We start from the raw sequence: 15,852 nt of genomic DNA, 5'->3' as shown, positions 1-15,852 counted from the left end.
GTGCCAGCCGGAGGGTGCTATAAATTTATAGGCTAATATGACGTGTTCTTGTGGAGCACTTAATCGGAAGTCTTCTGGGAACTCTATTTGTAAGAATGAAAATGGTGTGATGCTTGTAAAACGAAGAATCGACGAAACAAGTGTCGTCTCACTTAATGAGCGCGGGTTAAGCGCAATCGTTAGGACGCTGCGAACATGCACAGTGAGCACTACTGCCTCGAACCAGAGACCAAAAGGGCGCCGATTCTCTTCCTCATTGTGAGGCGCTTTTCTCCTGTGTCGTTCGCTTCCCTCGCAGCGACAAACATAATTTCGCCGATATCGCAGATTCGACATCTACGCCTGCGCTTACAAACAGATCCATCGGGAACGGAACCCACAGTTTCTGCGCGGGAGGCGCTGAGGCTACTGCTACACAAAAGTGTAAGTGCTCTTTTGATGGACGCTCTCCCTCGTTGTAATGCATGTTCAATTTCCTTCGCAACGGTTTCTTTTTTCGAATCTCTCCTTTTAGTATATCTTGCTGCTATCATTCTGGGCAAATTCTATGCCAATGTTAGCTTCTGCCGAATGCAGAATCTACGGGCACCTCTGAAAGCCCGTCATCAAAACTGCGGGTGACCGCTTTTCACCAAGGAGGCTGGCTTTGACTCTGGCGTGTTGCGCTCGCGACTTGTACTGCGCGTAGTCAATGCAGTTTTCTCCCTGCATACATCTGTAGTGCAAGGCGAACGTAGTGCTGGTATTACTCATATTCCTTCCACTAAAGCAGACAGTGCTGCTCCTATCATAACGTGATAAAACCTCGGCATCTCATCAGCTGCAATTGCCAGAGCGGTAGTAGGCCATTGGTTTGAGTACATAATTTTTAAGAGAACACAAATTGCTATGCATACGTTTTTTATTAAATATAAGCTTAATGCAGCGGCATGATTCAAGCATTCTCGGTGATGCAACATGGGTAGGCAATCGGATAGCTCACCAGACCGACGTCATCGGCACCTTTACGTAATTGGATGGGCGAGGGGGCGGCTGATTATTCGTGGGAGTGGTGCCACGGCAGTCGGCGATGGTGCACATTTTTAAGACCTTGTAATAATTTGCATGCTTTCCGCTGAGCGCTTAGACGTGTCTATGGCAAGAAGGGCCTAACCTAGCGATCTTGTGTGTTTGTAAAAAAATGTCATCATTATTTTAGGGTACTTTAGGCAAGATGATAAACATTGATGATGTGCACATACACTTTCCCATCTTTGTCGTAAAAGTGTTTTTGTAGCAGCACCGAATGTTTAAACAATCACTTGCGGTAGATTGCTGCAGTCTAACGCTTGAACTAACTTACTGGATGAAGTGAGACTTATTTCGAGCAACAATAAAATGCATAATTCAATAATTACGATATATCGCAAATTAGGCTCATTACTAATTAATTTAGACAACATATTGCAATTTCTTATTGTTGTTCGATCGTAAGGCATATCGCCTTGGAGCAAATGCTGAGGCTGGCACCGGGTTCGAGATATGTGCCGTCAAACTTAAAATAAACGTTCACGGTGTTTCTAATTAGGTCTGTGAGGATACGGTCTCTTATACATTGAAGCACAAAAGCAACGGAACTTCAATGTATTCCGTCGCACACCTGGAACATTATTACCTTGAATCTCATGCGATCCTGAGAATTCGCTCCAAGAAGATACGCCTTGCCAACTTACCGGCTACAATTCGTAAAGTAAAATATGTGCGCTCTAGCAATTACCCAAAGCGTCAAACGCTGCGTACACCGCTTGGGCGCCCATGTCTTTAATGTGATCTGCAATGTGGACAAAGTGCGCCGAGCGCTGACAGCGCACACTTTTGCACGTTCCTTTCTGCCGCAACCAACACCTATTTGTGCATATAACACGCGCTTTATTTCAGGTACTTTCTGGATTTGTTATTGTTTAAGTTATTTTCATTTTCTTTTTGTTGCTTCGTATATTTTGTATCTTAGTGACATCCCCCCCTCTCTTTTAACTGGTCGACATTTCCGGCTCTCTGTTATCAAGTTGGCATGTGTTTGAATAAGACGAACTGTTTTTTCGCACAAATTTTCGAACTGATGTTTCCATTCTTACGTTATTGCTAATCATTTTCACTTGTATGTCTTCTCTTGCTGAATTTTCACTTAATTTTCGCCAAAGTACTCTTGCATTTAGAAATAAGCGTTGTTTTTGCGCACGTCAAATTAACATTTCACTTTCAGTATTGCCTCGAAGCCTTTTCTAATTTTTGGTTCTTGTTTCATGCCATGATAATGGATGATCATTCATAGAAATCCCGTATCTTCTGTTTTTATCGCTCAGACTACCCACGTGTTCTCTAACTTTCTCACGCAGCACCTTCAATTTTATTTTTCAACTCCGCGAAGTTACAAGACGATGTTGGTAAGATACAAGCAGTTCTAGTTGGTTGGATTGGAGCGTGTACACTACAGGCAGGCGTATCGTTGTTTCATTCAATGTAGCGACGACCACGGTGCTCACCACGCTGCCTGGAGTCATCTTTGTTTTTCAGGGGAAAACACAAAATTTGTAAAACAAATTGTTGGCACCGGATGCCAAGCGTCATCATTTCTGCAATTGGCAGTATTCTTACCATTTCCTTACTAAATAACATTCTCGCAAAATTTGTTCATCTCGAACTAGTGCAATTTCGTCGTGCTTATACATTCTCGGATTCTGTTTTGCGGCCTAATAATCATTTTGAGTTAATTTTCGTCCTACATGCGCCAAGAGCTAAGAGTAACTTTATCGCAACAGTCATTACGGATAAATTTGCTAACTATTGATATCACCATCAATGTTGTTATTATTAACCGAGGGTCCCACTACAGTTCTTTGACTTTGGGACCCTCGTCTGTATATTTGTCATGTAATTACTTCTGTTTTTGGAACCAATAAATCTGAATCTGAATCTGAATCTGAACTGCAGCTGTGAGATTAGCGCGCAGCAGATGGCGCTTAGGGATTACGGTGAAAACTGTTGGTAAACGCATGGTGAAAAGATTTTCTTACGTTTTCTTGATTCCGTTACAGAGGGAGCCCATTGTCATGTTCGAGGGTCTACTTCTCGCGTTGGCCTTCTTTTGTCTCCTCTGCCACACCAATGGGCTTAGAGTTGACGACGCTGATGGAGGATACATCGACCTACTAGTCTCCATCGACCCAGAAACCAGTCCAAATGAAGTGATTGTCGACAACCTAAAGGCATGTGCGAGATTTCATGCTTTATTTTATGCTACCCGTAAAAGAATGTTGTTAGATGCAGTACAAAACAACCGTCGGATCCCAGATGACCAATAGCGTTGATTTCTTTTGTTACTACCTCGGTCCTGGTCTGACCTTTAAATATAATTCTAATAGGACAGCATTTACCCATCATGTTGTATTACCTAATCGTTCGTTGTTTGTTTCACTGTGACAGGTTAGATGTCTAGCCATTCTAGTAGAGCAAGTCCCATCATTCCCCTAACCCTAACGCAGCAAGCACAAGCTTCTTCATTGGTGTACCTCGCTTTCTAAATACGTTTGCTAAGGCATCCTAAGGCATCCTGATCTCGCCTCGAAAAGTACAGAGCTCCGCTTCGAGTTATTGTAAGTAGTTTATATCCTGCTTTTGTTTTTACCTATGAAATAGTGACACATGCCCAGATGATAATCAATCGTTACCACTCAGGACGTGGCCTCGGCTTTTCTGAGCCCGTTAACGTTCTTTGTCACCAAGATGTTTATTATATCTATCGCATGCTTGACGGTATGCTCCCAAGCTGTTTTCCTCCATTGTGAGTCAATAATAATTTGTCTGTACTAATAGTTCGTCCGAATACCTGTAAAATCTCGCAACCTATTTACTTTCTTTAATGTTCATCTGTGGTCCTTCGAAATCAGTTTACTTGGAGCGTCCTCACTTCAATACTCGTCCAGCCTATATTACCCTTTAAGTCTCCAGTTGTAGTCGACCAGTCAGCACTCAATACGAGGCACCCCACTGACCTCCGGTTGCGATGAAGGTTCGGATTGCACTTCTGGCTTCATGCAAACAAGCGCATCTCGAAACGTTTTTCATGAAGCGATTATACTTTTCAATATACACCGCAACACTTCCTAACTATCGTACCCAGATCTTGTGTGTTTTGCTATGGCTGCATTTCCCTTCGCCTTTGCTGTTATTTTTTTTCTTTGTTTCCATAAATCTATTGTCATTGTAAAGCCATAAAACCAGGTATTTCTTCGCCTACCCGAGGGGTATCCCGGCCCTGCATAGAAGCAGTCTAGTACAGTTTCTGTTGAGTACCATAACACAATTTTCTAATGCTAAATTTAAATCTTAACCCCTTGCTTTCCTGTAGAAAGCATCGTCCAGGCGTTGCATATCATTTAGCTTCGCTGCATACAACCCAATGTCATTCGCTTGAAACGAACTTTGGAGCTGTTGGTCTAATATCCTGCCCGCCTGTTTGTATGGGAGAATGAACCGATGCTGAATTATTGCAGCCCCTTTTCCATCCTTACTACGCATCTTTCTGCGTACCTTTATACTTTGTTCCTTGGATATTTCAGCTTTCTAATCACTTTTCATGGCTATGCTTTCAATGCAAACAGCATTTTCTAAGTAAATGTCCTTAAAAGCTGTACATAGTCATAGCCGAAACATTCTTGTTTAAGAATTTCCACAAAAATATGCGGTTGGCCTTATATAATGCTCCAGTAGTGTCCAAAAAAGCCATTTTAAAGGTCTTCTTTTTTAATTTTCTTGCCAGTGGCGCTGGTATAATGAGGGTAATGGTAGTGATGATAATTTAGTGGGAGCCCATCGAAAATGGCGTGGTGACGAATAGTTACGAAGTTTGCTTGTGTTAATCAGTTATGCTACTTATGTTTTTCATTCTGTCATTTTTGTATACTGGTTCTTAACCTTCATGCTCTTTTCTGAAAAACTTCTCTATCTTCTACTGCCAGCTATCCTGTAATGAATCCGGGCGTATCAATCAGGTTCTTGTTTCTTTTTCAACAATACTCTAAACCCCTCTTGCTTATATCCACTCCTGACCGCTTTATTCTTCCGTCCACTACAGACGCTTCTAGATGGTATACGTTACCTGCTGGTATCACTGGGTGAAACCCTTCGCATTCCACTAGGATGTGCTCAGTGGTCGCCGGATTTGGCTGCACCATACACATGCCTCAACTAGTTCTTAATGTTTGCTTCGGCATCTTTCCTTCCTTAGGCAGCCAGTTCGAGGCCTCAAAGAGCAAGAGACTTCCTTTCGTGTTACCGTACATATTTTTTAAAATAATTTTTCTTCTCATTGTCAAAAATGTACATGGTAGTTCTCATTTTTATGCGCATCGAATACAGTGCCTCTGTTTCTCTCTCTCTTTATCCGATGTTTATGGTTGTCTATTTACACTTTCAATTACCTTGTACTTGTTTGGCGACATTCATGAACCTTTACTTCATTCTGTGACAATGCTTTTCAGCGAGGGATACTTATGCACTTTAGCCGCAATTTGTTTGATCGAGGTTCCTAAGCCTTCAAAATGAATTTTTCTCTTCGCTTCTCTGGCTTCAAACAAAGACCAATCTATGTCAAATATCCATGTTAATCGCAGAGTGGCATTTGGCAACTGTATAGCTTCTACCGTTACACCTTTCCAGATTCCATGCGCCATCTCATATTTATTGTGGGCTCCAAGTGCTCTTATGTTTCTTTTTTGCTGCATTGCACTTGCCTTTCATTTTCAGATTACCTTGGTGGGTACTGCAGGACATCTTTTGCTTCGTTTATGTATACGCACAGGCATTTACACTGCTTGAATATTAGTACAACTTGCTGTTGAACTGACACTGCGTAATTACTCTTGGCTTCATTAAAGATCATAATTCCCGATTTCTCTGTGCTAAATTAAGGCCTAGATTTGTCTCAACGTTGCTATACATATTCCCAAGTGAATAAATTTCTTGCATTGTCCGCAAGTAGTATTATGTCGTGAAGATGCATCAGTCTGGGGACCTTCAGCTGTACCAATTTGCCATTAGGCATGCATCAGAAATCAAGCCCTCATTCAGAGTTTTCCAGTCGCGTTTCTATGCCCTTAACACAAGATGTAAAAACTAATCGTATGAGAGGATGGATGGATGGATGGATGGATGGATGGATGGATGGATGGATGGATGGATGGATGGATGGATGGATGGATGGATGGATGGATGGATGGATGGATGGATGGATGGACGGATGGATGGATGGATGGATGGACGGACGGACGGACGGACGGACGGACGGACGGACGGACGGATGGATGGATGGATGGATGGATGGATGGATGGATGGATGGATGGATGGATGGACGGACGGACGGACGGACGGACGGACGGGCGGACGGACGGGCGGATGGACGGACTGATGGACAGATGGATGGATGGATGGATGGATTGATGGGTGGACGGAATGACGGATGCATGGATGGACGGACGGAAGGACGGACGGACGGACGGACGGACGGATGAGGCTCAACAATATAAATCGGGCGGTGGCTTGTGCCACCTAGTCGTGACAAGAAATATGTTTCTCACTTTGTGGATGGTAAAATTTGTGGGATCTCCCACGTGCTGTTAGGATAAAGGAAAGGCGGCACTGTAGTGCAGACTGTCGCAGGCGTATTTATTGCACCTTTCATACAGTAATGCATTCTAGCCGAATTACTATCCCCACAGCAAGTTGATGGGCGCACGACAAATGTCGCAAGTCCAACTCACCACGACTGGATATCGAACGCGTATGTTAGCCCCCTGCTGAACACCAGTGCCTGGTCGTTCCCGTATACAATCATGCGAACGGTGGCGTCGAAAGATCGTGTTCGTCTATCCCGGTGTCCTGCTCCAAGGCCTCGCGAGGCGATCTCGCAGTGGCACGGATTGGCGCACGGGTGGAACGTCCCTGCCACGTGCCCCCCCACCACCTCGCGGAACCGGGTTTACTGGATTGATCTAGACGTTACGCAAAGGTCCGTGTGTGTTGGAGGCGCGCTAGTATATGTCATGTCTATGCTGCACTGACTTCGCACATTGCTACATTTATGAACACGGCGTTACAAATATACAGCATAAAATGTGTCACATTTGTTGCTAACTAGGCCGCTTTTCATCCGTCTGTGCACAACAACAGAGCGCTGGATTTAGACCTCTTGCGTTCGCGTGTGTGTTCTTCAGCTTTCTTTGTCTTGGTTGAATTTTGCTAACGTTTACAATCGCTAATGATTTCCTTTTTTACCTTGTTACCGCTTCACCGTGAATGCACTTACTAAATTAGAATGTGAATCAATCAATCAATCATTCAATCAATCAATAAACCAATACATCAGTCAGGTAGGTAAACGAATGAACCAACGGCGGATCAACACTTATCCAGTTCGTATAGTTTAAAAGCTCAGTTGCGTCTTGCAAGAACGAAACCCTGTTTTTCAACTTGCAGGCCCTGCTACAATCTTCATCCGAGTTCCTGCACGAGGCCACTGGTGGTCGCGTTTTCCTCAAGCAAGTCGTCTTTGAGTTCCCGGAAACGTGGCCGGAGAGGAGCACAGCTCGAAGCGTGCCTAAATTTTCCGTCTCAACGAGCGATGTCCGTGTTCAAGCTTTTGAAAGCGTTCACAAGGAACATTTCTTCAGCACAAAGCTACGAGGGAGGTGTGGAAAACGAGGCGATTTCATTCGCGTTACACCCGACGTACTGGCGGACCTGAATACAACCCAAAAGGCCCTCAGCGACGCAAGTACGAAAACTTCCTATCGATTCATCAGCAACAAAAACAACAAAAACAAAAACACCATACACTACTATTATTGTTACTACTAATGCTACTGCTACTAAATATAATCAATCAACTGTTTATTATAGACCCCCAGAGAAACTATGCATCCTTCCGTACTGGTTCACATAATAATAATAATAATAATAATAATAATAATAATAATAATAATAATAATAAATATTTATATCTGCCTCAAGAAATAGAGACAGGGAAGGTGCAGAAAAAGCTGTCATAAACAACTTGACATGGCAGCAACACCTAAATGCAAAGCAGCAGCGACAGGCCATTCGAAGCAATTCTTTGCCCACATGACGGCTTCGTGTTAAAATAAAAATTAACACAATAGCAAAAATATCAGAAGACTAAAGAAAATCTTATGTGCACTTATGTACGCAAAAAGGAAATTTCTTCATTAGAAGCATAATTTCGCATATTTCAGAACATCGTGAAATAACATGGACTGAAGGTTAGATTGTATGACAGGAATAGTGGAAGACAGTATAAATTCAACAAAGCAAAGATCCTAAATGAAGTTTAAGCACATCTAAGGATTCCTCCATGGTACATGTCTATAAATATGACGTTTGCATGGATGATGATAATGATGATGATGAAAAACGTTTATTTGCTATATTTTGCAGTGATTTTTGCGGCTTCAGATGGAGTCTTCCATCTTCTCTCCAGTGTTGGTTCACCTAGTCCAGGGCTCCGCTGAGCGTAGCTGCCCTGCGTGCACGCCTTACTAGTCCTTGTTGGACTTTGAGGATGTCGCTGGATAGCATCCTCTCCCACTGTTCTGCACTCGGGGTTTTTTATTATGGCTAGCCCATTTGTTTTCTGGCAAGCCCATGTGGTATGGTATAGGGTTGGTTTGTCTCAACACCATGGGCACTTGCTCTCGTACTGCGCGGGGTAGATTTTCCTTAGCATGTGTAGGCAGGGTAATGTTCCCGTTTGTAGCTGTCGCCATGCTACGGCGTCTTCTCTATTTAGTTGTTTGTGAGCGGGCGGGTATTTTCGTCTGATGCCTCTGTAGTAGTTTAGTATCTCGGAATAGCTTTGGGCTACCGGCTCGGGTTCCTGAGTGGGGTCGGGATTGTTGGATGCTCGGATTGTTGAATGCCTTCGAGCTATCCTATCCGCCTCCTGATTTCCCGTAATGTCGGTATGTCCCGGCACCCAAAGTATTGTGTGTTTGGCCTGGTTGTTGACGGTTTTGCAACTTGAGCGGTGGATGCGGAGCGCGCTGTGGCTGATTCTGCCGTTAAGGTAGTTGCGGCATGCTGCTTGTGAGTCTGTGAGAATGGTTAAGGACCTATTGGCTCGGTAATCCTCCGCTGCCGCTAGAGCCACGGCTGCATCTTCGGCCTCAACTACCGTACAGTTCCGAATTGATGCGCTGGTGATTTCTTTTAGGTCCGAGTTGATCACAGTTGCCACTTTGCTTTTCTTGTGGTTTCTGTCCTGAGTGTAGGTAGCGGCGTCTACGTACACTGTGTCGTGTCTAGTTGCCAGTGTTCTTTGTACATTTGATTGAAAACATCTTTATTTGCAGGATATTCGTAGAACTCGTGGGTGGGCCGCCTATTCCGGTAGCCCAATCGTTACTGCTGCTGCGCTGGCCCTCCCCACCAGCCAGTGCTGACGGTCAGGATCATCGCTGAGCAGAATAGCCTCCCACTGCTCTTCTGAGGGATTTGGAATGGGGTCAACTATGGGGTTAAACTGGCAAGCCCACACCATGTGGTAGAGGTTAGCTACCTCTCCACAGTGTGGGCACTGCGGAGAGTATAGTGTAGGGTACCACTGGTGTAACTTAGCTGGCGTTGGGTATGTATTAGTTTGTAGCCTCCTAAGAGTGTTCTCTTGCAACTTATTGAGGGATTTATGTGGTGTCGGGTACTCCTTCCTGGCTGTTCTGTATGGTGCGAGATTGTCAGCGTACACTGCTAAAGCAGTTAGGTCCCAGCACTCTTCACGGTCATCAGGCGGAGACACCCGGTAAAGAAGAGCTCGGGCATGCCTGTGAGCGGCTTCGTTTCCTCCTGGTAGTTCCAGGTGACCGGGAAACCAGATGACTGAGGCTTGGCTGGGTGGATGCTTAGTCAGCAATGACAACCCTGACCTGTGAACTAATCCATTATTGAAGTTGCGACAGGCGTTCTGGGAGTCAGTGAGCACATCGGCGTTGGGGTTACATGCTATAGCTAATGCAATAGCTGCTTCCTCTGCGTGAGTGAAGTTGGATGTTTTCATCGAGGCGCAATTCACCATCGATCCTGAAGGCGTTGAGACCACAATAGTCATCACTCCATTCTTTGGCCCTGCGGCGTCCACATAGAGGGTGTTAGGTTGCTCGTCCCATTTCTTCTGCAGGGCTTCCCCTCTTGCTTTTCTCCTTTCGATGTTATATACGCGATGCATGTTCCGCGGAATGGGGTATACATTGATGCGTCTCCTCACATCACGTGGTACCTCTTCCCTTTGGTCTATCGTATAGGGCAGAATAATATGGATCTTTTCGAGCAGATCTCTACCTGGTTTCGTGAGTGCGAGCCTATTGAGTTGTGAGAGGCATTGTGCTTCCCACATCTCTCGGAGGGTATTATGTACTGCTAGAGCCATGAGCTTTGCCGTTCGCATGGAGTATGGTAGCCCCAGTGCCGTCTTGTAGGCCTTCCGGGTCAGTGTCTCCAACTTTTCAATTTCCGACTTGGAGAGGTTAAGAAATGCCGTCCCGTACATTATCCGAGAAATCACGAAAGCCTGCACTAAGCGGATGGCGTCCCTTTCCTTCATGCCATGGTACTTATTTCTGATACGATGCAACATCCGGAGGATTTGCTCGGTGGATGTTGTAAGCTTCTTCACAGTGGTGGTGTTCTGTCTCCCCTGCGGGATATACAGCCCTAGGATCTTGATCTCCGTGGGTTTCGGTACTGAGTGGTTGCCTATATACACCGTGATGTTCTGCGCCAGGGGTGTCCTCAGGTTCTTCAGGATGAGCAACTCGGACTTTTCCGGCGCACACTGGAGGCCTCTTTCCCTTGCGTACTGGTCTACCGTGTCCGCTGCTGCTTGAAGACGCTCCTCGATCTCGGCGTCACTCCCCGAGTTGCACCAGACAGTGATATCATCCGCATACAATGTGTGTTTGATACCCGGGATTTCGGAGAGAAGGCCTGGGAAATCTTTCATAGCCGAACTGAACAAAAGGGGTGACAGTACCGCCCCTTGCGGAGTTTCTCTCGGGCCTAGAGTGATGGGATCTGATTTTATTCCACCGAAGTTTATAGCGGCTTGCCTTGCCAATAAGAAGTTTTTGACATAGTTGTAGGTTCTGGCGCCACAGTTGGTGTCGGCAAGGCTTTGAAGAATATTTTTATGCAGAACGTTGTCAAACGCTCCTTTCAAATCAAGTGCCAGGATGGCCCTTGTCTGTGACTTGGGGGGAGTCTCAAGGAGATCCTTGTACAGGTACAAGAGGGCGTCCTTGGTCGATACGTGAGGGCGAAAGCCGAATTGAGTGTTAGGTAGGAGGTTGTTCTCTTCTAAGTATCTACTGAGTCTCGTGTTGATGACCCTCTCTATGAGCTTGCCCAAACACTAGGTCAGCGATATCGGTCTTAGATTATCCAGTTTAAGGGGTTTGTTCGGCTTCGGAATGAACCGAACCTCGACCGTCTTCCAGGATATTGGTAGCGTTCCTGTAGCCCAATGCTGCTCGTTGAAGCATTCCACCAGCGAGGTGATGGTGTCATCGCTGAGGTTAAATAGGAGCTTTCCTGTTATTTGATCTGGACCAGGAGCTGCATTTTTTCTCATGGCCGCTATTTCTGCCTTGATCTCTTCTTTCGTGGGTGGGATGTCCAGCTTCGCAGTCGGCAGCCCAGAATACTCCGGTTGTTCCACGACTGGGTCCGTGCACAGATACCTGGTCTTGAGCTTTTCCATCAACTCTGTGTCCGTACCCGAGATGGTGTCTATAATCTTCGTGAGCCTGTCTTTAGTGGCCGACTTGCTGCTGCTGGGGTCGATTAGGGCACGCAGGAGCTTCCAAGTCTGTGACACACCTAGCTTCCCTTGAATACCTTCGCAGAGCGTATTCCAGTTCTGTCTAGCCAAGATTATGGCGTAGGATTCTGCCTTTTTGTTTATCTCGTCTATTTTTTTCCCGAGTTTGCGGTTAAGCCGTTGTCTTCGCCATCTCTTTGTCATTGAGTGTCTTGCTTCCCATAAATGTAGAAGGTGCGGATCAACCACTTGGCAATCTTCTGTCGTGCAGACCTCTTTCGTAAAGGCTTTCAAAGCGTGCACCTCACGCTTAACCCATTCCTCTAGGTTTGTAATAGGGTTTGCAGTAGATGCCGGGGCCCTCTCTTCACCTGTCCCAGTTCGTAATTCTTGCGATACCTATTTTGCGTTTGCACGCGTTTGCGCTTATCTCCAGGGAGAGGATAAAGTGATCGCTTCCCAGGTGCTGTTCGGTATTCTTCCAAATCGCACTGTTTATGTTCTTGGTGAACATACTCTACTCTTGCTTGTCTTCGTGCCATGTGTAGGTTCGGGTCCATATTGCTGGGTATCGGTGCTACTTTGATGGTGTTTCTGCATTCGTCTGGTATCGTCTCCGCGCTTTGTGTCTCCTTTATGGTAGCTTCACCGCCGTATCTGCTCAGGAGTCTTCTGCCCGTTGCGGATAACTTTAGCCTTTGCATTTGCGCGATTAACTGCGCTGCTTGGAGCTCCTCGAGACTGTTGTGTAGCCCCAGGGCCAGGAGTTTGCCGGTCAATGTTGACTGCGGTAGCTGGAGCGCCGTCTTGAGGGCTTTCCTGAGGATTGCGTCCGCTTATTGCATTTCGTGCTTCGTACAGTGGCAGTACGGGAGGCTGTACGTCACTCTACTGACCACCAGGATTATGACAAGTTTGAGTGTGTCTGCTTCATTCATGCCGTGTTTTTTCCGCGAGACCTGCGTTATCACGCGGGCCACTTGGTTGGCTGCAGTTTTAAGTAGTGTTAGGGTTTGGGTATATCGTTGGTTCGATAGCATCCACATTCCTAATATCCTGATGAGCGTCTTCTCCGGGATTGGCTGTTTCTCGAGGTGGATGTTCAACCTCATGTTTACTTCCTCTGGGACGGTGCGATTCTTCTTGCCTCGCCATGCTCTTAGGAGCTCGGACTTCTCCGTTGAGCAGGCTATACCTCTTGCCTTGACATATTCCTCTACGCATATCGCAGCTTCTTGTAATCTTTCTTCCTTTTCCCTGAGTGAGCCTTTGGTGACCCATACAGTGATATCGTCGGCGTACATGGCGTGGCGTACGCCATCGATTTGGTCTAGTTGTTGGGCCAGTAAAATCATGGCAACATTGAACAGGATGGGTGAGATGACTGATCCCTGCGGTGTGCCTTTGTTCTGGGTGTTGAACTTTTCGGATATCAGCTCGCCCAGGCTGGTTGTTGCTGTTCTGTTGGACGAAAATGCCTTGACGTAGCTGTGTATTTTCATGCCGCAATTTAGGTAGTCTAGTCCTGTCAGGATGGCTTCGTGGCTTACATTGTCAAATGCGCCTTTGACGTGCAGTGCCATGATGATGTGCTCTCCGTTGAGCGGGATCTTGCTCAGTACCTCTTCTCTGATTCGCAGGAGTATATCTTGGGTCGAGAGCCTGGCTCTGAAACCAAACATGCTGTGGGAGTACAGCTCGTTTTCTTCCATATGATTTTGTAGCCTCCTCGTAACCACTCTCTCATAGATCTTGCATAGGCATGATGTAAGGGAGATTGGTCTGAGGTTTTCCACTTGAAGTTTCTTGCCTGGTTTCGGGATCATGATGACTTCCGCGTGTTTCCATTCTTCTGGTACTGTTCCCACTTGCCAGTGTCCTTTGAGGTATTCGGTTAGCTTTTCGACTAGCTCGTCTCCGAGGTTACGGATGAGCGCGTTTTTGATCTTGCCCGCACCTGCGGCTGTGTTCTTTGTTGCGCTTCTTATCGCCGCGTACAGCTCTTCCCGGATGATGGGTCTCTCCAGCCTTCCATTTTCATCTCCTTTGTAGCGATCTGTGTAGGCTGCTGGGTCGCCGTCGCCGTAACACTTTTTGCGTACTTTGTACAATAGTTCCGAGTCTGTTCCCTCGTATTGGTGCACTAGTTGTTATATGACTTTGTTGTTATCGATCTTTGATTTTGCCGGGTCTAGGAGTGCCTTGAGTATGCGCCATCTTTTTTCAGTGCTCAAGGTCCCGTTTAGAGGGTCACTAAATTGTTGCCACTTTCGCTTCACTAGCTGCGCCACGTACTCTTCTGCCTTTTTCGTGATTTACGCTATGTTTAGCTTGAGCTTTCTCATGTATTTCTGTCTTTTCCACCTTTCTGTGAGCTCCCTTCTGGCTTCCCATAGTCTGAGAAGTCTAGAGGCTACGTCCGGCATCTGCGGCGTACGCTCAATTTCTTTGGTGAATTTACGTTGTGCTTCTTTGAGCCTGTTCCCCCCGTCTGTTATAGATTCGATGCTTTTTTATTGTATCGGCACATGCTTCTCTGAACGCTTTCCAGTCCGTTATGTTTGCTTTCCGTATCTGTCGCCTAATTTTGTCTGCTATTGTGATTTGCGTCTTTAGGATATAGTGGTCGCTACCTAGGTTTTTCATTAGGTTGTCCCACTCCGCTTGCCTTGTTCTTTTGACGAACGTGAGATTGGGGCAGGTGTCCTTGTTCACGATGTTCCAGATTCTCGTAGGGGCATCGGCTTCTGTGATGAGTTCACACTCGATATTGTCAGGTGCCTCGGTTACCGCTTTTCCCTTTCGATCCGTTCTCGTGTATCCCAAGCTCTCCTGTCTGGCGTTGAAATCTCCCAGTATGACTAGTGCATTTCCTTTAGCCAGCTTGTCCGCTCCTTTGAACAGCGCGTCGAATTTCACCCTACTTTGTCTTGGGGGGCTGTATATATTTACGATAAATATGTTTCCTCCCTTCCTTTTCTTTTTTGGTATGATCTCGACTATTACATGCTCTACGTCTGTGTCGGTTTCCTGTCATGGCTCATGGCGATGAGGGTTTTGTTCACTAGGATTGCCGTTCTTCTCCCTTCCTCCGGATTCTCGTAGCACGTGTAGCCCTGTAGTGTTGGGGTAATCCCTGTTTCTTGTAGAGCTATTACGTCGGGTGGAGTTAGTCGTGTGTTGATGTAGTGTTGCAGCAGTGTTTGTTTTCTTCTATATCCTCTGCAGTTCCACTGCCATAGTTCGTTTTTCTTCTTTTTTAGTTCTTTTGGTTGTACTGTCCATGCTTAAATTTCGGGGTCGTCGTCTCTCGTACTGTAGTTGTCTAACGCCGGGCGTCTCTGGTTGAACTTGTCTTTGATGCCTTCGGTAATTTTCTGTTTTCACAGGGTGCGGATTTCTGTTCCCTGCATGGTTATCTGCTGTTGCATTCTTTGCATAGCTCGCTGTATTTCTGCTATAAACTTGGTGAGGTTGACCTGAGTCATTTCGGTAGGTTGACTTTGGTGGGGTGTTGATGGCGGCCTGGGAGCGCTACCTGATCTGAGGTCCTGTACGTCCTGTATTAGTCTATTGATTTTTGCGTCGTCCTCTCCGCGCGCTCTACGGATAATTTTTAGCCCTCGCCTGAGTGCCCTGTTTTCTTCGTCTAGCTGCTTCTCTCTATTGTGCTGGTTTTTACCCGAGTGCGGAAACAAAGTTTTTTTTTTTGGGGGGGGGGGGGGGGGCGGGCGGGTTGCTTCCCACCACCCTTGGGCTTCTTTTTCTGCTGCTGCTGCTTGCCCTCGATGGCCGGGGGCGGCAGGGGTTGCAAGGACCGGGACCGGCTCCGTGACTGGCTCCGTGACCCGTTCCGTGACCCGTTCTGTGACCGGCTCCGGGATCGGCTCCGCTCGCCCTCCGAGCTGAACATTCTCGGATGGCGTTGCCTCCGTTCTTTCTCCCTGCTGCTGCGCTGCTGCTGCTGCGACTGGTGCTGTCGACCTCG

The 15,852-nt window shown here is 46.3% G+C and overlaps 1 protein-coding gene across 1 annotated transcript in view; it reads left to right on the top strand.

Annotated features, from left to right (window-relative positions):
- The first annotated feature begins 7,518 nt into the window (after positions 1 to 7,518).
- The window catches only part of LOC139061294 (calcium-activated chloride channel regulator 1-like), a 180,727-nt gene continuing 172,393 nt past the window's right edge, over positions 7,519 to 15,852 (top strand). The window contains exon 1 of the mRNA XM_070541067.1: positions 7,519 to 7,811. The gene's annotated coding sequence lies outside the window, so the exon portion shown is untranslated. The remainder of the gene's footprint in view (positions 7,812 to 15,852) is intronic.

This window comes from Dermacentor albipictus, chromosome 6, assembly GCF_038994185.2.
Source record: "Dermacentor albipictus isolate Rhodes 1998 colony chromosome 6, USDA_Dalb.pri_finalv2, whole genome shotgun sequence".
Classification (NCBI taxonomy): Eukaryota; Metazoa; Arthropoda; class Arachnida; order Ixodida; family Ixodidae; genus Dermacentor; species Dermacentor albipictus.
The sequence above is the reverse complement of the archived record's forward strand: the minus strand, read 5'-3'. Positions and strand labels throughout refer to the sequence as shown.